The sequence below is a fragment of the Schistocerca gregaria genome, chromosome 5 (genome assembly GCF_023897955.1).
Source record: "Schistocerca gregaria isolate iqSchGreg1 chromosome 5, iqSchGreg1.2, whole genome shotgun sequence".
NCBI classification, from domain to species: domain Eukaryota; kingdom Metazoa; phylum Arthropoda; class Insecta; order Orthoptera; family Acrididae; genus Schistocerca; species Schistocerca gregaria.
In genome coordinates, this window is record NC_064924.1 from 598,761,097 (window position 1) to 598,788,369 (window position 27,273).

The window sequence follows — 27,273 nt, forward strand, 5'->3', positions numbered from 1 at the left end:
GTCTCGCCATGATGTAATCCACCTGAAATCTTTGTGTGTCTCCGTGCCATTTTCAAATTTTCTTGTAATTCTTGAATAATAAAATCGCTGTTACTAACTGAAATTTATTACACATGACTGTTATTTTTCTCCTCTGTCCTGCTGCCAAGTCCATATTCTCCCGTATCTCGTTCTTCTATTCATTCCCCTACTACTGCGTTCCAGTCTCCCGTGACAGATTATCATCTAATTTTATAAACTGAATTACTCACCCAGTATCCGACCTCTTCACCTTCGGTTTATGATTTCAGCAAGTGTACCAGAATTACTGCTGTTGGGATCGGTCCGCCGTCGTTTATGACGAGAATGTCTGTCACTGAACTACTTCGCCGTACCTCCCTGCCCACATTCTACTCTCATTATATATCAATTTCCGCCGCTGTTGATATTACCCAATATTCATCTAACCACAAATTATATTTTAATTCCATTTCACTTCACTGACCTCCAGTATTTGTAGATTAAGACTTTGCGTTGCCCTTTTCAGATTTTCTATCTTCCCTACCCGTTTCAATATGAGGCATTTTTCGATCAGACTTATCGAATGTCATGTTTTCGTATGTTATTCTACTTTTTTCTCATATTTACTTCCACCTTGGCAGCCCCTCACGGAGATTCGAATTGGAGACGATTTTCGAAACTTTTGCTAATGGAGTGATCATCATGACACTTCTTTAATTGCAGACCACATGTCTTCGGGATAAACATTAAGTATCTTTAATGCTGCGGTTTTCATCGTCTTCTGCATGCTCATGCTGTTGATCGTTGTTGATTCTTCCGCCTTTTAGGAGCAGTTTTCCAACCCAGGAGAAAGAGGGTTCCATGAACGTCAGGGTCTTCCTCTGCGCTCTTCAACAGGACTGGTGGTGGGACTAGGATAACTCATTACACTGAAAGTATAATAAATTATTCCAGAAGACGTACATATAGAACGAAATGTCAACATCCAGGCATTTCCATTACTTAAGTAAACAGAGCTGCTTAATGGAAAAATAACTGAGCTTTTGCGTTTATGGAGATACACACACGGGAGAATTCTGATTCAATTTTATTATCAATGCATACTCAACATTTCTGAATGATTTCACGTACTACCTCCATCCCTCTCCCCTCACCCCCCTCCCCCTCTCTCTCTCTCTCTCTCTCTCTCTCTCTCTCTCTCTCTCTCTCCTCTCTCTCACTCTCTCTCCAATTCGCTCTATCTTACGTTTCTTCTGCTGCTGAAAGTACTCCCACATAGTGCAGAGATGAATCCCCATAATATTTCTAGCGTTAGTTAATAATTGTAGCAAATGCAATGAGAGGATATCTGTTAAGACGTGAGCGAATAACATCCGTGGTACTATGGAGAGTTCTAGAGAGTAGAAATTGTAGAGGAAGACATAAGGTGGAACGCATCAAGCAAATTATTGAGGATACAGGTTGCAATCGCTACTCTGATATGAAAAGGTCAGCACAGGAGAGGAATTCGTGGCTGGCCGAATCAAACCAATCAGAAAACTGATAACTCTCCACCCCCCCCCCTCCCAAAAAAAGAAGAAGAAACGAGGATGTGCTCCAACTCTCCTGGATGTTTGTCGCGACATTTCTGGAACACCTTGTAAATAATCACACGTCTTGTAGAAAGACATGTGCTAATTTTTGTGCTTTGTGATTTATAAACTACAGCGACACATCCATAGTTTGTTTTAAGTCAAGTGCCTACAATTTAGTTCATAGCTGTATGTCCTAAAAGTAAATATTTGAATATTTAATGTGACATTGAGTTAACAGTGCGTAAGCGTTCGTTCTGTTCTAAGAATGTATCCTCCAGTCTGCAGTAATGTGTTCCCTGTTATCAAACTTCCAGTCAATTTAAGGTGAGGCATTGACTCGAAACTAGGGTTAGTTCTTTCACGAGAAACACTATTACCAGTTGAGTCGTCCGAGCTTGTCTCCTGGCCGATCTTAAGGGATCAGCGTGATACTTTCTCGCTCTCACATTTCGTCGCAAAATGAAAAAGTTCATTCTTGCAGATATACTTTCTCCCAAGAACTAACACGAGTAGTAAGCCGACACCAAGAGATTTACACAGCGTTGACGCTAAAAGACAAAGTGCAAGACTAATATGGCGGCAGTGCTCAGTTTTAGCGTGTCAGGTAGTTTAAGCATCTGCGGCTTGGTTTTGTAAACAAGTATCAGCTCGCTGAATGCTACTTCCGCAGGATTCATGCTCTGACACGATATATCCTTAATACGTCGTAGTCGGAGATGGTTCAAATGCCTCTGAGCACTATGGGACTTAACTTCTGAGATCATCAGTCCCCTACAACTTAGAACTACCTAAACCTGACTAACCTAAGGACACACACAGCCATGTCCGAGGCAGGATTCGAACCTGCGACCGTAGCGGCCGCGTGGTTCCAGACTGTAGCGCCTAGAACCGCTCGGCCATCAGCTTTTCTTTGTTGACGATTTCCCACTACAGGGACTGCCATCACCAAAAGGGCTTGACCGAAGAGCTGTACTCAACGTCTGTAATAGAAGCCGCGTTTGTCAGCTATTGTTCAATTACGCAATGCCGCATCAGCTGTCCCGGGGCGGCAGCTGAATCTGCTTCCTGTCGTCGTGAAGCCCTAAGATTTCCGCCTCTCATGTGGCCAGCAGAGTCCTCTGGTCTGACTCCTAGCCACCCCGTGCTTGCGACTGACGGATAATGTTCGGGTCCGTGTGTCGATCATATGACAAGTGACACGCTGTAACTACTTGTTAGGCTGTCCCGGCATTTCTATTGAATGGAGTGGATCTTTGCCTACAGCAAACTTCATCCTCTCTAAGATCTGGGCAGTTTCTAAGCTCATGCAGGTCTCTTGGGTTTGTAATCTATTGTTAATTGTGGTCGAAGAGGCGTACTGGGAGGTGATGCGGCCAACAAAGCAGCCCAAGAAGCGTACAGAAGAGGCATTATGATTCGTCTTTCAGTCCCGCTGCACACAATAATTTCATCGTTAGACGAAAATATACTGCATCAGTGGGAATATGTATGAGTGGTTTGGGTTGGCAAACCGTAAAAATATCCAACACTAGAAGAAAGAAGAGAGTAAGTGAGGTATAGCAAGTAAGAGGGTCCAGTCGTAAAAAATAGAAAAAATAATAAAATTTGCTACTAGTTGAAAAACTGTTGTTTAAAACTTTTTTAAGAAGTTTCATATTGAGAAGGAGACACTTTAAGAGTGATTGAAAATTTTGTGTAGCGTGTAAGGCTAAGATTCGTGCTGTGATAATGAACAGAAAATATTTTTCTATGTCTGTCGTGTTACGTGTGTCAACAAAAAGACTACCTATGCAAATGTAATATAAAAATAAGAAGGGCATGACTAATAAGTGGCTGGAATAACATAATTACTTTTCAGTTCTGAATGAAGAAGATAATTTTGAAATTTAATGGTTATTTTCTTTGTGTATATCATTAATGTGTTTGACATATGGGACTAATTAATGCTCAAAACCGAATCTTGAAAATGGAGAGTTGTTCTTTTGAAAATTATTTTAAACGAACATTTAATTGGTAGTGTTGCTTTCCTGTTCTTTGGGACCCGCAGTGTGAAATATGTCTTCTAGTGACATGATTATTACAAATATCAGTCAGCTACACTCCTCTTTAAATGGTTTTTATAAATTATTCACGATGAGCACAGTTCGGTATCCAAATTGTCAAGAAAAATAGCGTACATAAATACGACTAAAATCTCCAGTGTACATTTAAGGAGAAACTAATAATTCTAAAACAAAAAAAAACACAGGACATGGCAGCACCGATATTACATAGACCTGAGGATGGCAATATGCCGAAATGGGCCCATCGTGAATAATTTATGAAATAAAAACCATTTAAAGAGCAGAGTAGGTGCCTGCTATTCTTAATAATTGGACCACAGTGTTGTTATCAATTAGATTACAGGCAAATATTTAGGAATTTAATTTTTGAAATTTGTGAAAATTTGATAAGCACAAAGGATCAGAAGCTCTAAATTTCATTTTGTCATAACACTACGCCGCACACCGACAGTGATATTGAACTAAATAATAGCTTCGTTATTGTGCTGACATCGATACTGCGCGTCTATATGGATTCTCATTTTACAGTTTACCTGAAATTCGTTTAGTTTGTTCAGCTGTAACTGTTATGGTACCGACCAGTTTCCCTCGTACGTCACTGCGCACACGCTGTATAATGCCCATGACAAAGTCTTGCTCTCCAGATAGTTTGTTAAATACCAGTTTCTCTCAAGTTTTAGAAACTCTATTGGCGATTCATCCGCTTCCCCTGACTATTTTCCTTTTCATGGCGTATTTACAATATTTCCTGTGCATTTTTGACTTTGGTTACTTAGAAATGATGTGTCAAATGCATATATTTTGTTTCCTTGTCATGTTGCGTCCCTAGTTGCACACCTCACCAATTATTGCGTAACTCTTCTGATAACCTTAACAAATAATTTTTATGGTTTGTATTTCTAGCAATGTATGTGAAATCAACTGCAATGGCAAAAAGGCAGCCGATAAGTATTATTCTAAGTTACAGTCACGGATGAAGAATACTCTGACAGGTGTGCTGAATTTTACTGGGTGAAAAGAATATTTGTATGATGATGAGCGCAGCAAAAGAACTTTAAACACTGATGAGTCACAGAAAAACATACAGGAACGTAGCACATTGTTTGGTTAACTGAAAAACAGTCAGCCAATTCTTCAAAGTTTTCACCACATTTGGGAAGTGGCTTCTCCGTTGCTTAGTAGGTTGTGACTATAACATCCAATACTACTGCCTAGTAAATGTCCCTTTAATCACTTTTGTGCTATATGCCAACTGTATAAGACATGGCTGGGTGTATGGGAAAGACACACAGAACGTCACAGCTGCGTGGCCGTTGGCCAGCCTTCATCTCCTCACTGTCGTGCAAGAAAAGCTGCTCTGAACGATAGTAATCTTCAAAAGCTGGCTCCCAAGGAAGGGAGGAAGCGAATAAAAAAGGGAAATACAGAATAGCACTCCGGAGATGCAAACACGCTCTCGACAATAAGCCTCTGAAACTTCGTACAAATGCTGCCGGGTGAAGTATCCCTCAGGCTTGAAATGGTTAAAGTACATGCACCGCAGAAAACTTGTTACCTTATGCCCCTCCTCACAAGATCATCACTGTGCGTATATGTCGCTCTTGTGTGACTGGTAAACTTCAGCATGCATTGCGATCCCCAATTTCTTATCTCTCTGACTTCTTCTTTGTCAGGCGCCTCAAACTCGCTTAGAACACTGCAGCCGATTCCATTCTTCACCTACTCAGTTAATCCGCGTTGTTTACGCCGTCAGTTCGCCTTGTTTTGTGATAATCTCTTGTAATTTAGAGACTAAGTTCACGAGCTCTCTTCCGCTAATGCTTTCCGCCTTGTCTAAGCGCCTTTCAAATTCCTTTTTGGTTCTGTCTAAATCGTCGAATAATTCGGAATACTTTGAAACTTTTCTTGAACTTGAAATTTACAATTATTATTGCATATTATCAATAGTGGTCTTGTGACGTTCTAAACTTTGCTAATACACATTGCACTTTTCTTCAGTTGTTTAGTGGAACTTAACTGAGCATCCTTCAATTGCTTACATTTTCCCACTATTTTCCTGGACATTCTGAAAGATTTTCCGATTTTCCTTCAATTTTTCCAAATCTTTCTGTCCCTTTTCTTCCGAACGCTTTCTTACTTCTGTAAGATCTGTTGTATCATAGTAAGCTAACCTCTTGATAGTTGCTACTCACCATATAGCGGAGATGCTTAGTCGCAGATACAGCAAAAGACCGTCAGAAAATGAGCTTCCGCCACACGCAAACGCAACTCACAGATGCGTGACCACATACTCCGGTCGGCAGCCAGAGACTGTGATCCTGTGTGTGTGAGTTGCGTTTGCATGAGTTGCGTTTGCGTGTGTGTGTATGTGTGTGTGTGTGTGTGTGTGTGTGTGTGTGTGTGTGTGTCCGCGTGTATTGTCTACAGGGTGGCCCACTGATCGTGACCGGGCCAAATATCTCACGAAATAAGCGAAAACGAAAAAACTACAAAGAACGAAACTTTTCTACCTTGAAGGGGGAAACCAGATGGCACTATGGTTGGCCCGCTATATGGCGCTGCCATAGGTCAAACGGATATCACCTGCGTTTTTTTAAAAAGGAACCTCCATTTTTTATTACATATTCGCGTAGTGCGTAAAGAAATATGAATGTTTTAGTTGGATCACTTTGTTTCGTTTTGTGATAGATGCCGCTGTAATAGTCACTAACATATGGCTCACAATTTTAAACGAACAGTTGGTAACAGATAGGTTTTTTAAATTAAAACACAGAACGTAGGAATGTTTAAACATTTTATTTCGGTTGTTTCAATGTGGTACATGTACCTTTGTGAACTTATCATTTAATGCTGTTACAGTGCGATTACCTGTAAATACCACATTAATGCAATAAATGCTTAAAATGATGTCCTTCAACCTCAATGCATTTGGCAATACGTGTAACGACATTCCTCTCAACAGCGAGTACTTCGCCTTCCGTAATGTTCGCACATGCATTGACAATGCGCTCACACACGTTGTCGGGCGTTGTCGGTGGATCACGATACCAAATATCCTTCAACTTTCCCCACTGAAGGAAATCCGGGGACGTCAGATCCGGTGAACGTGCGGGCCATGGTATGGTGCATCGACGAGCAATCCACCTGTCATGAAATATGCTATTCAATACCGCTTCAACCGCAAGCGAGCTATGTACCGGACATCCATCATTTTGGACGTACATCGCCTTTCTGTCATACAGTGAAACATCTTGTAGTTTCATCGGTAGAATATCACGTAGGAAAATCAGCATACTGAAAGGTGGCTACACTGAACCGCAGCGCCAGAGATTGCGCCAAAGAGTATTTTTCAGCCGCCTCCAGTGGCAGTGATGGTTCACTGACTTCTACGCTCTCATTTGCCGAGACGATAGTTAGCATAGCCTTCAGCTACTTTATTTGCTACGACCCAGCAAGACGCCATGATCAGTTTCTATTGGTGTTGTACATCATGTACCGTCAAGAGCGACGCTCGTCATTATTGGATTAAAGTTAAGTATTCCACCAGCTACGTCCGTTTTTCTCATTTCTAATTCCCTTGTCATGTTCCAGACTACACGCCAGCCTGCGTGAGCTAAAACGCGTGCATTTCGGCCTCCTTTAGTTATACGGGTTGCCTCTCCTGCCAACCACAACAGATTTTATGTGAATATTTGTATAAACTGATTTTTTGTGTGTTTACTGTTTATGAAATGTTATGAGAGTCTTACCTGCACCTATTCCTCATTGCTGACGATATTGATTGAATTGTTTAACCACATTATACTTGCGTAAACTATTATTTAAAATCACATGTATGCGAGCATTTGTATTCCTTACTGTATTTTATATATTAGGTTATTGGAAGGTCAGTGCAAAGCCAAAATTTGTTTAGTTATGTGGTATTTACTTATTTAATATTATCTTTTATTTTTGTCTGTATTTTTGGACGAATTTGGTGGTATTTTCACCGCCAATGCTGGCAAAAATACCATCAAATTCTAGCCCATGGAGGAGGGGCATATGAAAGGATGCTACACTGAGTCACAGCGCCAGAGATTGCGCCAAAGAGTATTATTCAGCCGCCTCCACTGGCAGTTGCCGCTGAGAAGTTGGTAAGTGCAGTGGTAGTTCTGAGGTAGGCGTGATCTGTGCTTGTTGAGACGTCGATAGAGTACTAGTTGTTCTGTTGAGCAAGACACCATATCTTATTCGACTGGGGATGTTGTAATGATCAGAGTGTATTTTTTTCGTCAATATATATGAAGGTAAAGAATTTTTTTTATTTCAGTCCTAAATAACAATGCCTCTTGGTCACAGGTTCAGTCAACAAAGCATCTGGCTTGTGTTCATGTTTTAGAGTGTAATTCTGGTTTTGATGTGCAATCAAAGTATATATGTTTTTTTAATTACTTCATTGTAAATGGCGTTTAAAGCATCATGTCGTATTGAGGAAGAACCGCGCCAGATGTGTACGTTGAATCACACTTCCGTACACAGAATAGTTACTCTTATGCTTTCTTGTTTCGTAGCTTTTATAGTTGCTGGGGACTTAATTAATTAATTGTTGACGCAAATTTCCTTTCATTCTTTGTTGTAATTCTATGCAGTCAGATTGCGTACTAATATTATTCAGGGCCAACCGGTAACGAGACTGCCTAACCGGATAAACAGCGACTAAAATTAAAATGATTTGCATTTTATTTAATTAAGCCCCCATGCACGAGGCGACCGCTGCTTCGGATCATCCCTTGGAATTCTTTTGATAGTAAAAATAGCAGACAGTAGGATTGTTGTAGTAATTTGTGGTTTAGTAACTGTAGTCTATATTGCAGGTGTAGATTTGGTAATGAACATTTGTAGTTGTCTTGTCTTTCTTCTAATGGTATTTTTGCAGAATTTAATTTTTGATGTCTTGTATACGGGTTTGACAATTTTGTGCAGTTATGAGGATTTCAGTTGTTCGTTAATCGTGTTGGTCGGGAAGCATTTCGTGTGAATGGTATTGTTGGTGATAAAGTGTTATATTCTGTGTAATTTTCGTATTGTGACGAGTTTTGTATGTTTTGTAAATGATTAGGCGATCGATGAAAAAGGCAAAAATGATGGATAGTGAGAATGACGAAATTGTTAACATGTCGAACTCGCCAACACATGAGAACAGTATGATGAATAATGAAGTAGAAAACAATTTAATAAGTCGGGAACCAGTTCAAATTTTTTCACAATCAAAAAATTCGAGATTAACGACAGAAGATTCTGAAATAGTATCGAACATAGATAGCTTTACGGCTATGCCGAAGAATGTCAGTTATACGGGAAATTTTAGGGGCGAAAAGAATTTCGAACCAGTTAATATGGAGCAAATGATGAGTGCAATATTTAATTTGGGATCTGAATTAAAAACAGAGATGGGAACTTTGGCAACTCGGTTAGAAACTGATATGGGAACAATGGAAGCACTGTTGGACTCGCTGGGGTCGCGGTTGGGATCTGAATTACAAACAGTGGGATCACAAATAGCAACAATTAAAAATAATATGGGAACAATGGAGACACGGTTAGACTCACAAATAGGAACAATTAAAACCGATATGGAAACAATGGAAACACTGTTAGACTCACGACTAGGGATATGTTTTAAAAACATGAAAGATGAATTAAAGAAAGAAATTAGAGAAGAAGTACAACCGATTTTGAATGCTCACAATAATAGATTAATTTCAATAGAAATCAGACAAAAGGAACAGGATAGAGAACAGGAAGAAAGAGATCGCGTAATAGAACAAAAATTTTCAGAGTTAAATTTACTACGCGCACACGATAAGGAAGAAATATTTGAAGGAATCGAGGAATCTGTACCAAATGACAGAATAAATAACCTAACACAACAGTATGAACAGTTAACTACTAAAAGTGCCAATACTGAAACCCGGGTGGCGACACTTACGGAAGACGTAAATAAACAGAAAGAAAAAATAGGTGACTTATCGGAAAGAGTTGAAGAGATTTCAGATAAATTGACAAGTCTTAGTTTAAATGTGGACAGAGATTCAGACGATACAGCTCCATTGCCATTTGCAGAAACCGAAGAGTACCAGAACATAAAGAAACATGTTGAAAATCAGGGAAAATTTAATGAACGCTTTAAAAGGGAATTTAAGGCGTTACGAAAGCAAGTCAAACAAATTGAAAACGAAATCGTAGGAAAAGATAGCAGAAGAAATTTAGAATCACAGATAGCAGAGGGCTTTGAAGAAAATAATTTATTTCATTTACGAGAAGCAAAAAGAGAGCGCCAGGCGCGCGAACTTGACAAAATCGACATTGGGACGGGGACAGACGCGGTAGATCTTTGTCGCCACGAGGCGAAAACTTTGACTATAAACACTTCTTAACTGTTCGGAAATTTAAGATCTTCCTAATTCTAAGAATGACAAACATCCATGTTCATGGTTAGACCAATTTATGTACGCACTTCCACCAAATTGGCCACTAAGTCACAAATGTCGATATTTAGAAAACGAACCGGCGACGCGCATGCGCGCACTTATTAGAGATTGTAATAATTTAAATGATTTTTATCATGCATTTCTATCGGCATATTGGTCCGAAAACATGCAAGGCAGAGTCAAACATAGCCTTATTATGCAGCGTAATTTTAAACAATCTGAGTTCCGCACGACGGCAGAATACTTTGAAGACATGATTCGAAAGAATCAGTTCCTTTCCAACCCTTATAGCCCGACTGAATTAATTCGCATTTGTTTAACTAAGCTGCCACAACCGATAAGACAAATTGCTTTAGCCGGAAGATGTAAAGACGACATTGAGACTTTTAAGACTTTGCTACAAGAACCTGAGTATGACAACGACGACGGGACTTATTGTAATTTTTTCAGTAACAATAATTACAATAGACTTTCAGAGAAAAGGGATAGTGATCGGAACGGACGTTATAGCGGTAATTTTGAAAATGACAGACGAAACAGACAGGACAATAAATACCAGCCTTATGACAACAACAGACGGTCTAACAGAAATTACACAGACAATTATAATAACGGAAATTCCTACGGGAATTATCAATCATACGGAAACAGTAATCGGTATCATCAAGACAGAAATTATTGATACAATGATAGGAATTCTTAGTACAGAAATAACCAGGGTAGTAGATATAACAATAATTTCAGAAGTGACAGTCGAAATTACACAAGAAGCAGTCATGCAGATAGACAGGAAAATAGAAATTTTAATAACAGACACAACCAAGAATTTACATCTAACAGACAGGAGGGACCTAATTGGCATCCTCTGCGTGGCAGAAATTCAGAGAGACTAGTGCAAATCGTAGAAATTGATCCGCGAAATGATGGGAACAATCAAAGACGTGACGTGAACAATCGACAATGACTTGTAGCTTCGACTTCTGGCAGCAATATAGACGGTTCAGAAAGTCCTGACACTACGACTTTACACTACGTGAGAGACATTTTGATAGACGAAAAGGAAAATAATGTAGACGCATTTTTACATCCTGTTATTGAAGTATGTGTGGGTAAGAATAAGTTCACTGCAGTTTTAGATTCTGGGAGCCGATTGAATGTTATTTGTGAATCAGTTTTTCGTATATGTGCAAGAATTATTGCTTGTCCTGTGTTACCTGTTCCTAAAACTACAATTCGAGGAGCTATTTCTGGAAAAAGTGTGGAAGTCGAACAACAGATCAACTTAAATTTCATTTGTCAAGGATACGAATTTTCTGCAAATTTTATTACTGTTCCATTACTCAGTACACAAATTATATTAGGTATGGAGTTTCTTAACGCACATAAGGCAATTTTAAACTTTAAAGAAGAAAGTGTGAATTTGACTGTTGCCGGAATGCCGATATGTATGAAATTTTTCGAGTGTTTAACGAAATATGAATCAGACGCAAAATGTTTAAGGTTTCTTACTTCTGATGTTTTCTCTGAGCATTATGACGACAATGTGTTCATTAATGACAAGGACAATAGATACAGAGAAGCGATGGATGATATAATAAATAGCGAAGAATTAATTAATGAAAAGGTGAAGAAGGCTGAAGTGCCAGATGACGTTGCAAGAGAAGAACTGCACCAAATTTTGACGTCACATGCTACAGTATTTAGTCATCACACAGGAACTATACAAGGCTTTCAATATTTATTTAAAGTAAAAGAACACACACCACTTCGAGGAAAAACGTACGCTATTCCTTTCGCTTATAGAGACAAGGTTAAGAGTGAACTTCAATGCATATTAGATCAAGGCAGTATTGAGCCAGCAGTCAGTCCTTATACCAGGCCATTACACGTCGTTCTTAAAAAGGATGGGTCAATTCGTTTGGTTCTGGATTCAAGACAGATAAATAATATCATAATTCCTGAAACTGACCGCCCACAAAATCTAGGTGAACTTCTTCAACATTTCCATGGAATTAAAGTTTTATCCACGATTGATATGCGCGCAAGTTTTTGGCAAATAGAACTCCACCCTGATTGTAGAAAATACACTGCCTTTTAGCCTTTGGTAACTGTTACCAATTTCGGAAATTACCGTTTGAACTTACTATATCTTCAGCAGAATTCATTCGTAGTTTAAAATAAATTTTACCTCTTTATCTTCTTGACAATATTACTTCATATGTTGACGATATTCTTATTGCTAAACGTTCTAGGAGTGAGCATAATAAAGTTTTGGATTCATTATTACGTATTTTTGCAAGAGTTGGCATTACAGTGAACATGGAAAAATCTGAATTTGGTCGTTCTCAGATGAAATTTCTTGGTCATATTATTTCTACAGAAGGTATTCTTCCTGATCCAGAGAAACTAGACGCTATTCGTAATAATGCTGTTCCTACTACAAAACGTAATGTTCATAGTTTCCTTGGTGTCCGTAATTTTCTTAGACGCTTTGTTAGATTGGACAATTTGGCCACATCTCGTCTATGTGAACTATCTGGATAGAATTCTAATTGGTGTTGGGATGAGGAAGCTCAATCAGAATTTGAACAACTTCGTGATGCTTTAGTTGCTGCTCCACTTGTTTCACATCCAGATTTATCTAAAGATTTTTGTTTGGCGACGGATCATACAAAGGCCTAGGTGCACACTTATTTCAAGAGATAGAAGAAAACGACGTTGTAGTACAGAAAACTATTGCATTTGGAAGTCGTGTTCTCTCTCAATCAGAAAAGAATTATTCGATTACAGAACTAGAAGCCTTGGCTGTTGTTTGGGCTTTCACAAAATTTCGCATCTTTTTGTACGGCAGACATACTAAGGTTTACACCGATCACCGAGCTCTGGAATTTCTTATGTCAGCAAAATTAACACATGGAAGATTGTCACGATGTGCGCTGTATCTACGGGAATTTGATTTTAGTATTGCTTACATACAGGGTTCTTCAAATAATATTGCTGATGCTTTATCACGTGCACCTATGGGTTTGAAACAGAGTGCTGAGGAGGACTGTAAAGAAAACAATTATTGTTTGATGTACATTCAAGGTGTTGCGTTTGAAAATTTTATTTCGTATTCGCTCCAGGAAATCGCTAAGGAGCAAAATAAGGATCCAATCTGGAAGGACATTAAGGAGAAGTGGAGGAGGAAGGAAAGCATAGCGATTATACAGTATTATTTAGTTCGCAATGATATTCTTTTTAAACGAAAATCGGTCGACAACTCTGTTTGGTTAGTTTGCATTCCTGATGAGTGGGTTAATAAATTGATTTGGTATACACATTTCAGTTATGCACACTTTGGTCCCAGAAAATGCTTTCATAAATTACGAGAAAATTGCTACTTCAGTAATATGGAAAAACGTATTCAATCTGTTCTTGCCAAATGCAAGTTATGTCAAGAGGCTAAGCCGCCAACTATTTCTCACAGAGCAGCGTTGTTTCCATTCCAGCGAAATTAAAGGATAGGGCTGCAGTCGATTTGTTCGATACAGTGGTTCGTTCTACTAATGGTTTTATGTACATTTTGGTAGCAGTGGAATTGACATCAAATTATGTGTGTTTTACACCTTTACGCAAAGCAACAGCTCGTTCAGTATCTAATGCTTTCATTAAACATTTTCTTAAAGAAGTGGGTCATGTTGATAAGGTTATATCAGATAACGGATCACAGTTTCGCTGTAAAATTTTGCTTCGTACTCTACGGCGTCGTAAGATTAAACCAATTTTCATTTCACTTTTTCACCCTCGATCAAACGCTTCAGAGAGATGGATGAAGGAAATCAATAAATTGTGTCGACTTTATTGTCATCAGAATCACAGAACGTGGGATCAGTATCTTCATATTTTTCAAAACATTCTGAATGAACTCTCTAATGATTCAACTTCTTTACCGCCCATATTGATACTAAAAAATAAAGCACCGACAAATCGCATTTCTGAAATTGTTCCTTTTCCGCCTTCACGGAAACTGCGGCATTCTGAAGTTGTCAACCTGGCTCTACAAAATATTGCATCTGCGGCTGCTAGAAGAGAGAAATCAACTAAACCTCCTGGTCGTTTAAAAACCTTGTCAGTTGATCAAAAGGTGTTAATTAAGTCTCATCGTTTGTCTCACAAAGGAAAAGGCTCGTGTCGCAAATTTTTTTCTGCTTTATAACTGTCCATATAGGGTTCGCAAAATTATTCATGATAACACTGTCGAAGTAGAAACTCTAAAATCTCGGCGCTCTAAGGGAATACATCGTATATCGAACGTTAAAATTTTTGTGGAATAACATACTTTTGAGAAACTAACAGTTATACGTAAACACGCAGGGAATACAAGGATACCGCGCCGTGTTCTGGCGGCGGCACATACACAAAGCAACAGTCAAGTCTGCGCGCCGCACAAGGGAGTCGTTGACAGCAAACAATTACTTCCTACGTCACGCGTACCTACAGCTGGTCGAGTGCTCAGTGCGAATGCACTGGCAGCCATAAACAAATATACAGTCTAATTTCTCCGAATAAATTCAGTATAAAGCTATAGTGACTTGATGAATTATGTTATTAACGTTCAGTATTTTTCAGGATACAGTTGTATAAAATATTTAAGAACTTCAGGTAAATTCTGTGTGTGTCTGACGTTAAGAGGACTTGCTATCGAGAAAATTTCTGGAAGAATGTAATTTCGAAGAAGAAAGTAATAAACTAAAAAGGTAACTATTAATTGAGTTATTTTTCAGGTAACATCTTTCCACGTAGGTACGTACGTTAGACGTAATTTGCTGCTCGCGATTACGTGATTTATACTTTGTGTTAACTGATTTTGACAATGATTGATTAATGAACAGGGTTGTTAATTATGTATATTATGCATCGCTTGGCTGCACTGCTTTTTCACTGATGTCACATTTTTTATTATGTGCCTGCTGTGCTTATTTATTTAAATTATAATTGTCACCTGATTAATTGTGCTGATATGGCTATGTATGTAAGTTATACTTTGTGATTTATCTGCTTGCGCTTCATGTTTACTTATTAAGATTACATATGAACATTTATTTGCTTATGCTGATATGATACTAATGTTGTTGTTGTTGTTGTTGTCTTCAGTCCTGAGACTGGTTTGATACAGCTCTCCATGCTACTCTATCCTGTGCAAGCTTCTTCATCTCCCAGTACCTACTGCAACGTACATCCTTCTGAATCTGCTTAGCGTATTCATCTCTTGGTCTCCCTCTACGATTTTTACCCTCCACGCTGCCCTCCAATACTAAATTGGTGATCCCTTGATGCCTCAGAATATGTCCTACCAACCGATCCCTTCTTCTGGTCAAGTTGTGCCACAAACGTCTCTTCTCCCCAATCCTATTCAATACTTCCTCATTTGTTATGTGATCTACCCATCTAATCTTCAGCATTCTTAGCATGATGCTAATGACACGTTTATTATGTAATATATATATTTGCTGCTCTGTGTATGGATTGCATATTTACACATTTCTGCTTTGTTGTCATAACGATTCTTAAATTTTGTATATTGAATGCTGATGTACGGTGTACGAACATGGAGTTCAGGTCACACTATGGTATTAATTATAGATTGTTCGCTTTGCAGAGCCTCACTACAGGGATTGTGCTACATCCACTTGTTAACATTCTGTTCTCTACTGGTATATTTACTCGCTATAGCATGTTTTGCTTACGCTCAGTGCTTTATATTTTAAGATAAGAAAATGAACTGCTATAATTCTACGAACGATATTGGTACAAGAAACTTCATTGAAGTCACATGAGCTGGAGGTTTTATGGAAGCTGTATAAATTTATGCTAATAGGAAGGAAGCTAATGACATGACGTACGCACACCAGGTTTAGACCATTGACAGTTATTACACTGCACTCTTCGTGAGCAATTGAAATAGCAAGTGACACTTGACACAAGTTGCTTCTGTTTTGCCATGATTCTTGAAATGGTGTACACACTGTGGAATATTAAGATCATTCACACTCCGTACTCGTACTTACTTACTGAAAGTTATTCAGACTAAAGGCTGTTAGAGGTCATGTATCCATTTCTTTTATTTAATGATGGACAAGGTAACCAAAATGTATTTTATAATTCATAATGGGTCAGATGGATTACACAGAGGATGTGTGTGGACATTATGTCTTTGGATTGTATGGGATGATGAATTGAAGTTTGCACTAGGATTTTATCTGTACTTGTTCGAGGAGACTGACTAGAGGAAAGAGTTGTTATGGAAGTGAAATGATATTGGTATATGTCTCGATCTATTGAACAGGTATTATTGAAGTATTGAGATTGTGTAATGTTAATGATTATCGGAGTTTTGGTGGATAAGAGGTAAGGGAAATGATATTGATGATAAGGTTTATATGCATCGACGTAAGAGGTATTATTGAAGTATTAAGATTATGTGATGCTGATGATTATTGGAGTTTTGGTGGATAAGAGGTAAAGTAAGTGAGGAGCATTTTTTTGTTGGTTTATATGGAACAAGGAGGATGAAGATGGCAGACTAGAACACTAGAAGATTGTCTACACACACACACTTTGTTAAATCAATAAGCAGTACTTTTTTTTTGAGAAAGGAAGTATTTGCATATCATGGCACACTGACAATTGTTCAGAAAAAGTTGGCTTGGCAAACATTGGTCTTGACATGATAACTATGACGTTGACTAACTATTATTGACTGTTATACACTGTACCACTACTACTTGATACACATATTGAGCATCAAATTTTGACAGAATTGCATTTACACGGTTAACACTATTCAATTACACAGTAGTACTTGATATGTGGATGAGAGATGAGTGAGTGTGTTTTGTGTGTTTTCCTTTCCCAATCTCAAATAATTGGTACCGACCTATCTCCTAAATATTATTTTACTTGTTTGTTGTGGCTTGCACTGACACCCATAAATATTATGAGTTTACTGACATTTGTGTTTTTGTAATAGTTAATATGACAATTATCTGATATCATTTGTGTGCTTATTATAATTTCTATGTTTAGTGTAAGAGCATTGATAATGATTTTGTAAAAGCAATTGTGTCTGCATTCAAACTGTAGTTCGTGCTTGCACCTGTTTAACATTGCTGGGTGCCACTGATAGAGGTGCTTCTACTGAGATGATATCACTTGTTGCTCTCTGCACCTGTTTAACATTGCTGGCTGCCACTGATGGAACTGCTTCTACTGAGATAATGTCACTTGTTGGTGTCTACACCTGCTCAAGATTGCTGGGTGCCACTGATGGACTGCTTCTACTGGAATGATGCCACTTGTTGGTGTCTGTACCTGCGCAACATTGCTGGGTGCCACTGTTGGAGCTGTTTAAATACTGTTGATGAAATGTTATGAGACTGCTATTTGCACCTGTTGACCATTGCTGGGTGATACTGTTGGAACTGTCAAATACTCTGAGGAGGGCTACTTGTTTATTGAACTATTGAAAGGATTTTATGTGAATATTTGTATAAACAGATTTTTTGTGTGTTTGCTGTTTATGAAATGTTATGAGACTGCTATTTGCTCCTGTTGACCATCGCTGGGTGCTACTGCTGGAACTGTCAACTACCCTGAGGAGTTCTACGTGTTTGTTGAACTACTGGAAGGATTTTGTGGTGTCACCGCCAGACACCACACTTGCTAGGTGGTAGCCTTTAAATCGGCCGCGGTCCGGTAGTATACGTCGGACCCGCGTGTCGCCACTATCAGTGATTGCAGACCGAGCGCCGCCACACGGCAGGTCTAGAGAGACTTCCTAGCACTCGCCCCAGATGTACAGCCGTCTTTGATAACTATGGTTCACTGACTTCTACGCTCTCATTTGCCTAGACGATAGTTAGCATAGCTTTCAGCTTCGTTATTTGCTGCGACCCAGCAAGGCGCCATGATCAGTTTCTATTGATGTTGTAAATCATGTACCGTCAAGAGCGACGTTCGTCATTAATGGATTAAAGTTAAGTATTCCACTAGCTACGTCCGTTTTTCTCAATTCTAATTCCCTTGTCATGTTCCAGACTACACGCCAGCCTGCATGAGCTAAAAGGCGTGCATTTCGGCCTCCTTCAGTTATACGGGTTGGCTCTCCTGCCAACCACAACAGATTTTATGTGAATATTTGTATAAACTGATTTTTTGTGTGTTTACTGTTTATGAAATGTTATGAGAGTCTTACCTGCACCTATTCGTCATTGCTGACGATATTGATTGAATTGTTTAACCACATTATACTTGCGTAAACTATTATTTAAAATCACATGTATACAAGCATTTGTATTCCTTACTGTATTTTATATATTAGGTTATTGGAAGGTCAGTGCAAAGCCAAAATTTATTTAGTTATGTGGTATTTACTTATTTAATATTATCTTTTAATTTTGTCTGTATTTTTTTTGGACAAATTTGGTGGTATTTTCACCACCAATGCTGGCAAAAATACCATCAAATTCTAGCTCGTGGAGGAGGGGCCTATGAAAGGTGGCTACACTGAGTCACAGCGCCAGAGATTGCGCCAAAGAGTATTATTCAGCCGCCTCCACTGGCAGTTGCCGCTGAGAAGTTGGTAAGTGCAGTGGTAGTTCTGAGGTAGGCGTGATCTGTGCTTGTTGAGACGTCGATAGAGTACTAGTTGTTCTGTTGGGCAAGACACACCATATGTTATTCGATTGGGGATGTTGTAATGATCAGAGTGTATTTTTTCGTCAATATATATGAAGGTAAAGAAATTTTTTATTTCAGTCCTAATTAACAATGCCTCTTGGTCACAGATTCAGTCAACAGGCGCTTCAGTCTGCCTCGGTCGTATGCAGTCCTGATTGTGGCGCTCACCTGCACGGCGCCAAACACGCATACGACCATTATTGGCACCAAGGCAGAAGCGACTCTCATCGCTGAAGACGACACGTCTCCATTCGTCCCTCCATTCACGCCTGTCGCGACACCACTGGAGGCGGGCTGCACGATGTTGGGGCGTGAGCGGAAGACGGCCTAACGGTGTGCGGGACCGTAGCCCAGCTTCATGGAGACGGTTGCGAATGGTCCTCGCCGATACCCCAGGAGCAACAGTGTCCCTAATTTGCTGGGAAGTGGCGGTGCGGTCCCCTACGGCACTGCGTAGGATCCTGCGGTCTTGGCGTGCATCCGTGCGTCGCTGCGGTCCGGTCCCAGGTCGACGGGCACGTGCACCTTCCGCCGACCACTGGCGACAACATCGATGTACTGTGGAGACCTCACGCCCCACGTGTTGAGCAATTCGGCGGTATGTCCACCCGGCTTCCCGCATGCCCACTATACGCCCTCGCTCAAAGTCCGTCAACTGCACATACGGTTCACGTCCACGCTGTCGCGGCATGCTACCAGTGTTAAAGACTGCGATGGAGCTCCGTATACCACGGCAAACTGGCTGACACTGACGGCGGCGGTGCACAAATGCTGCGCAGCTAGCGCCATTCGACGGCCAACACCGTGGTTCCTGGTGTGTCCGCTGTGCCGTGCGTGTGATCATTGCTTGTACAGCCCTCTCGCAGTGTCCGGAGCAAGTATGGTGGGTCTGACACACGGGTGTCAATGTTTTCTTTTTTCCATTTCCAGGAGTGTATTATTCAGGGCCAACCGGTTACGAGACGGCGTAACCGGACAAACTGCGACTAAAAATTAAAGTTATTTGCATTGTATTTAATTAAGCCCCCATGCAATACATTGCACCTTTTAGATTGTCATCGATAAAATGGGTGTCAATTATCCTTCCTCCCATAATGCCGCACCTGCCAAGGTCGCTGATGTTCCACTTTCCAACATTCTGCGTGGTGTACGTTTGTTCTATATCGTGTCTCCCTACCACTTTCGCGCAACGACGCTCTGAGCGTAATTTTTAGGGAATTGACTAGTGTGAACGTGGGACCTGTTGCTGGTAAGAAGACGCCAGACCACACATGACATGTAGAATTCAGAAGAGTTCAGTGGGACTAGCGATGATATAACCAAATACTTAATGATTTCAGCGTCAGACCCACTATACTCCCTATAAAAGAATCTTAATACTCACTAAATTTAGTGGAAGGGGTTCAAGGCTTTCCTATTTTTAGTTAGCTGGTAAAGTAACGTCGAAAAATTTGTTACGTTTGCCATTGGAAATTTTATTCTACTCACAAAACATTGTTTATAAATTGCACTATTAATAAAAGGGAGTGTTTTAACACAGGATGGTAAAAACCAACTGCGTTGAACAAAAATGTGAACGAATATTCACTGAATGGGTTTCCAAGTTCTACAATGGATCGAAGGATGACCTATGCCATATCACATCTATAATCTAGGTTCAAGTTAAGTTTCACAAAAGAGAAAACTATCAAAATGGTCTACAGTGACCCTCAATTATCTTTAATTACTTATCTAACGTCGTAAATTACAGTGGCTGATGTGGCTTCTCAATAACTATATATCAGAAAAATCATCGCGTTTCAGATTTTTACTTCAAGTGCCAAATGTGAACACCATGAGCTTTAATTTACGATCGACACTAGTATTACGCAAAAAAGGGGGTGTAACAGATGAGACTTCTGCAGTTTTATGCGCTGTTATGCAGCATCGCGTGCGTACATTACCTTGTCGGTGTTCGCCAGGGGGCGGCGGAAAGCACAGCTCCACTCACCTCGCTGTCTCGCAAGCAACTCTCCTCCTAACATCTCCTTACTACAATATACCGAAGTTGGTTTAAAAAAAACTATCCTGTGTTTTCATCTGACCAATCAGGGTCTCAATGTTAACCTTAAGCTCCGCCTACAAAAATTCTGTCTATCCAATGAGAAACGTTATACTTTTCGTGGTGGGGCAATGTTTTTAAAGTTTGCAACGTAACAGAGACGCGAAAAAGTCTCACGCTGAAACTTGCAGCTGGCGTTGCTCTAGTGGTTAGCTGGCGACGTGGGTGTCCAGTCCCTCCCTTATCGTAGGGCCTTCTAGGTTAACACGGTTCTGCTTTCGGCTTCTGTTCTCGTTTCTCCCCTCGGAACTGCGTCTGTCTCATGGTGGGAAGGTATGACATGCATTTAGGCATTCTAGTGTTAGTCTGTGGTATTCCATTTGCTCACTCGTTACTCGTATTACTTTGGTTAATTTAATGTCACGATTTATTCGGAGCTATGTGACTTACTACTGGATTTACTTATCATGTCAAGGTTTTCATGGAAGGTGTTGGATTTGCCTGACAACTTACAACTTGTAGCCATCGTGGATTTCCCAATACTGCATATTATACCGGTATACGTTACCACTGTTGGTGAATGACACTTCGTCGCTAAATAGAAAGCGTGCAATAGAACTGTCATAGTCCCATAATTTCTCTTGTGCCCAGTGGCAGAACTGTACACGACGTTAAAAGTCTTCGCCATGGAATTCCTGGTGCATAGAAATATGGTACAGGTGCAATCGATGTTGATGTAGCATTCTCAACACCGACGTTCTTGAGATCCCCAATTCTCGCGCAATTTGTCTGCCACTGATTTGCGGATTAGCCGCGACAGCAGCTAAAACACCTACTTAGGCATCATCATTTGCTGCAGTTCGTGGTTGACGTTTCACATGTAGCTGAACCCTTCCCGTTTCCTTAAATAACGTAACTGTCCGGCGAACGGTCCTGGTACTTGGATGATGTCGCCCAGGATACCGAGCAGCATACATAGCACACGCCCGTTGGGCATTTTGATCACAGTACCCATACATCAACACGATATCGACCTTTTCCGCAATTGGTAAACGGTCCACATTAACACGGGTAATGTATCGCGAAGCAAATACCGTCCGCACTGGCGGAATGTTACGTGATACCACGTACTTAAATATCTTTGTGACTATTACAGCGCCATCTATCACAAAGTGAAAAAAGTGGTCCAACTAAAATATTCATATTTCTTTACGTACTACACGAATATGTAATAAAAAATGGGGATTCCTATTAATAAAAAATAACGCAGTTAATATCCGTTTAACCCATGGCAGCGCCATCCAGCGGGCCAACCATAGCGCCATCTGGCTTCCCCCTTCACGATAGACGAGGTTCGTTCTTTGTAGTTTTTTCGTTTGACGCTTATTTCGTGAGGTATTTGGCCAGATCACGATCAATTGACTTCCCTGTATTTTCCACTAAAATTTTATTGGCTGAAAACAAAGTTTTTTTCAGACTTTTTTTGTGCCTATCTGCGACTCAGTATGTCCGCTATACGGTGAGTAGCAACTATCCTTTTCATAATATTGTTAAAATCCATCCTGGATTTTCCATTGTTTGATTGAGCAAATCTCCTGATTTATATATTTCCATTGTTCTCCCGTTCTACTAATTTGCGTCAGCGCCGGCCGGTGTGGCCATGCGGTTCTAGGCGCTTCAGTCTGGAACTACGTGACCGCTACGTGTGATGTCCTTAGGTTAGTTAGGTTTAAGTTCTAGGGGACTGATGACCACAGATGTTAGGTCCCATAGTGCTCAGAGCCATTTGAACCATTTTTTTTGAATGTGCGTCTGCGATGTGAATGCATTTTTATCTGATGTCGCTAACCAGCTATTCACTCAGAAACTAGATTTAGTTTTACTGTACTGTGTAAAGTCCGAAACTTTTGACTCTCCACTTCCTGTTTTCGACACTTCGTATAATTCATTTTCATTGTTATTAGTAATTTCCATTTGATAATGAAAATAACACGCTTGATACAGCATTATAGTAGAGAAACACTTTGATTTAAAACATACCTCGCTCTGAGCAGGAGAGTTATATTGGGAAATTACTACAGTCTGTGCCTAGTTCCGTGCGACACACGATTTTCTGCTCAAGTCGTTGTATGGTTTTTGCTGCATAGAATCGCCAGTGTGATGTGACACGCGATACAGAACCTGTTTCTCCTCTTTCTTGTGTTAATTCAAATGCCTATGAACGCCTCGCACATACGGAAAGCTACAGTTCATATTCGATATTGTCGTGCGCTAGTGTCACATAATAAACACCGTACGTTGTTCTCTTCGCACCTTATCACAAAAGTGCATCATGCCACTGGACACCAGTTATGACCGCACCCCGCCTGACTTTGCATAAAAATTACATGTAAAGAAAGGGTTGCATCAGAATGACAAGTGGCAAATTGATTTTTCCGTATCCCTTCAACTACACTGTGATCTGCTTCCTGCAATAGGGAGCTATGAGTAATGAATGTTCATGATCGTAAAATGATGAAATTTGCTGTGCAAATTTACTTTTTTTATTTTAATACAAGATATCATGTCAGCTTAGCCAAGCACATCCTCCCCCCCCTTTTTTTAAGCTTCACCTGATGCACTCAACCAATCACACACTCACAGATTGCCACCATGGCACTTACGGCTACACAAAATTTAAACACAAAACAATTTCTTTTCCTTACCTTGCTTTCCCCACAAACTTTAACAAGATATGTTATAATATTCTAATAATGCATACTTCAACCATGTATTGGGTTTAATATCGCCCATTGCATAAAATGTAATTTGGTTGCACAACGTAAGTTACTAGGGCTCATTTAGACAGATCTTAACCAATGACACAAGCCCATAAACCATGGCAGCACAGACATATAACCTGTAATACGAGTCTGTGCGTTTTAATTATTGCGTATAATATTGTCCATTGCCTAAAGTTTGATTTTCAGTGTTAAAAACATGTTCGTTGCATAACATAAATGAGTGCTTCGTTTAGCAGTTTCTCAGCCAATGTCAAGACCTCAGAAACTTTAACTTTTTGGCTTGTAACATACTGTAGTTTAATTATTTATTGTCCTCAATATTGCCCGGTGCGTAATTTCAACGTTGAGAAAGAAGGTTGATGCATAACAGTCTACGGAAGCGTATTGTATCTTAGCTTATAATGTTTGCTTACCTGAGAACTACTGTTCCTTGCAGCCACTGGTCAGTTGCTTCCTGAAGATGGCCCAATAAGCCGAAAACTAGTTCGAAATAAAGAAAAATCAAGAGAACAAAAACAGTGTACGTGTTACTCAGCCATAAATACCGCAATTCTTATGTTTTCTTCCTAAACTTCAATTCCCCTTACAATTTTCTTCTTTGTTTCATTTATGGCCTGCTCAATGTACATTCTGAAAAACATCTGGAACAGACTACACTCATGTCTCACTCCCTTCCCAACTACTGACAACGTTTCAGTTCCTTCGAGTCTCAAAACTGCAATTTATTTTCTGCATAAATTGTAAATAACCTTTTGGTCCCTGTATTTTATCCCTGCTACCTTTAAGATTCCAAAGAGCATAGCCCAGTCAACACTGCCACAAGCTTCCTCCAAATCTACACAAGACATAAACGTAGTTTTGTCTTTATTTAACCTTTCTTCTAAAATAAGTCGTAGGTACGATATTCGTGTTCTAAATTTCTCTGGGACCCAAATAACTCTTTCGCCAGGGCGACCTAGGTCATTTTTCTATAAATAATTAGTCATTATCTTACAGCCATGACATATGGTTTGGTCATTCCATCTTTGGAATTTGTATTATTATATTCTTCCTGGAGACAGGTAATTTTGCCTGTGTCATATATCTTGCACGCCAGATAGAATAATTTTGTCGTGGCTGGCTCTCCCAAGAGTTTCAATAATTCTAAAGGAGTGTTGTCTACTCCAGTGGTCTTATTTCCATTTGGGCCTTTCAGTGCTCTGTGAAATTCTTCTCGAATTATCTTATATTCCATTTCATCTTCACCCCTTCCTCTTCCGTTTCTACAACGCTATCTTCATTTCCCTTGTAGAGGTCATATACACTACCGGACATTAAAGTTGCTACACCAAGGAGAAATAAAGATGATAAACGGGTATTCACTGGACAAATAAATTATACTAGAACTGACATTTTCACGCAATTTGGGTGCATAGATCCTGAGAAATCAGTACCCAGAACAACCACCTCTGGCCATAATAACGGCCTTGATACGAATGGGCATTGAGTCAAACAGAGCTTGGATGGCGTGTACAGGTACAGCTGCCCATGTAGCTTCAACACGACGCCACAGTTTATCAAGAGTAGTGACTGGCGTATTGTGACGAGCCAGTTGCTCGGCCACCATTGACCAGACGTTTTCAATTGATGACAGATCTGGAGAATGTGCCGGCCAGCGCGCAGTCGAACATTTTTTGTGTCCAGAAAGGACCGTACTGGACCTGCAACATGCGGTCTTGCTTTATCCTGCTAGAATGTAGGCTTTCGCAGGTATCGAATTAAGGGTAGAGCCACGGGTCGTAACACATCTGAAATGTAAAGTCCACTGTCACGCCGGGTGATACGCCAGTATGGCGATGACGAATACACGCTTCTAATGTGCGTTCACCGCGATGTCGCCAAACTCGGATGCGACCATCATGATGCTGTAAACAGAACCTGGATTCACCCGAAAAAATGACGTTTTGCCATTCGTGCAGCCAGGTTCGTCGTTGAGTACACCATCGCAGTCTCCGAGCTGATAGTACATGCTGTTGTAAACGTCGTCGAACTGTTCGTGCACATGGTTGCTGTCTTGCAAACGTCCCCATCTGTTGACTTAGGGGTCGAGACGTGGTTGCACGATCCGTTACAGCCATACGGATAAGATGCCTGTCATCTCGACTGCTAGTGATACGAGGCCGTTGGGATCCAACATGGCGTTCCGTATTACCCTCCTGAACCCACCGATTCCATATTATGCTACCAGTCATTGGATCTCGACCAACACGAGCAGCAATGTCGCGATACGATAAACCGCAATTCCGATAGGCTACAATCCGACCTTTATCAAAGTCGGAAATGTGATGGTACGCATTTCTCCTCTTTACACGAGGCATCACAACAACGTTTTACCATACAACGCCGGTCAACTGCTGTTTGTGTATGAGAAATCGGTTCGAAGCTTTCTTCATGTCAGCACGTTATAGGTGTAGCCACCGGCGCCACCCTTGTGTGAAATCTGAGAAAAGCTAATCATTTGCATATCACAGCATCTTCTTCCTGTTGGTTAAATTTCGCGTCTGTAGTACGTCATCTTCGTGGTGTAGCAATTTTAATGGCCAGTGGTGTATATCTTTCCACTTTTTCCTTGTTTGCGTAGTACTAGCTAGCTGTATGAGCTCTCGATATTCACACAGTTGCTTTTCTTTCCTCCAAGATTTTCTGTAATAATCCTATAGGCAGCATCTATGTTTCCTCTAGTTATGCATCCTTCTACAATCTTGCTTATGTCCTCTATCGCTTCCTGCTTAATCTTTTTGCACTTTGTGCCAACATCATTTTTCAAACATTTGTATTCCCTTTGACTTGCTTCATTTACCACGTTTTTTATATTGTCTCCTTTGGTCGATTAAATTAAATATCTCCTTAGTTATCCAATAATTTTTACTGGGTCTTGTCGTTTTACGTACGCGATCTCTGTGACCTTCACTATTTCGTAACACAAAGCTAGTCACTCGTTTTGTATGGTATTCCTTTCCCCTGTTTGAGTCACGCAGCCAAATGCTCCCTCTGAAACTCTCAATAATTTTTGGTTGCTTAAGTTTATCTAGGTACCATTTCCTTAACTTCCTACCATTTTGGAATTTGTTTAGTCACAGTGTGCAGTTCAATAAATTGTGGTTTAAGTCCACATCTGCCCTGGAAATGTCTTAGAATGTCATAAATACAGCTTTCTGACATGATTCTTAAACTAGGTATTATCAGTGATTAAACTGTGCTCTGCGGCAGTCTGCCAGGCTGCTTCCCCTTTCATTTCTTTCGCCCAGTCTATGTTCCCTTGCTGTTACCGAATTCCAGACAACGATGACAGTCAAACTTTCGTCTCACTGAACTACCTAATTTTCTTTATCTTATCGTACATTCATTCACTTCCTTTATCATCTGCAGCGGTAGCTGGCATACAAATTTGCACTACTGTGGTATCTGTTGACTTGGGTTTGTGTCCGTCGTAGCTACGATAACATATTCATTATTGTGTTCATACACTCCTGGAAATGGAAAAAAGAACACATTGACACCGGTGTGTCAGACCCAACATACTTGCTCCGGACACTGCGAGAGGGCTGTACAAGCAATGATCACACGCACGGCACAGCGGAC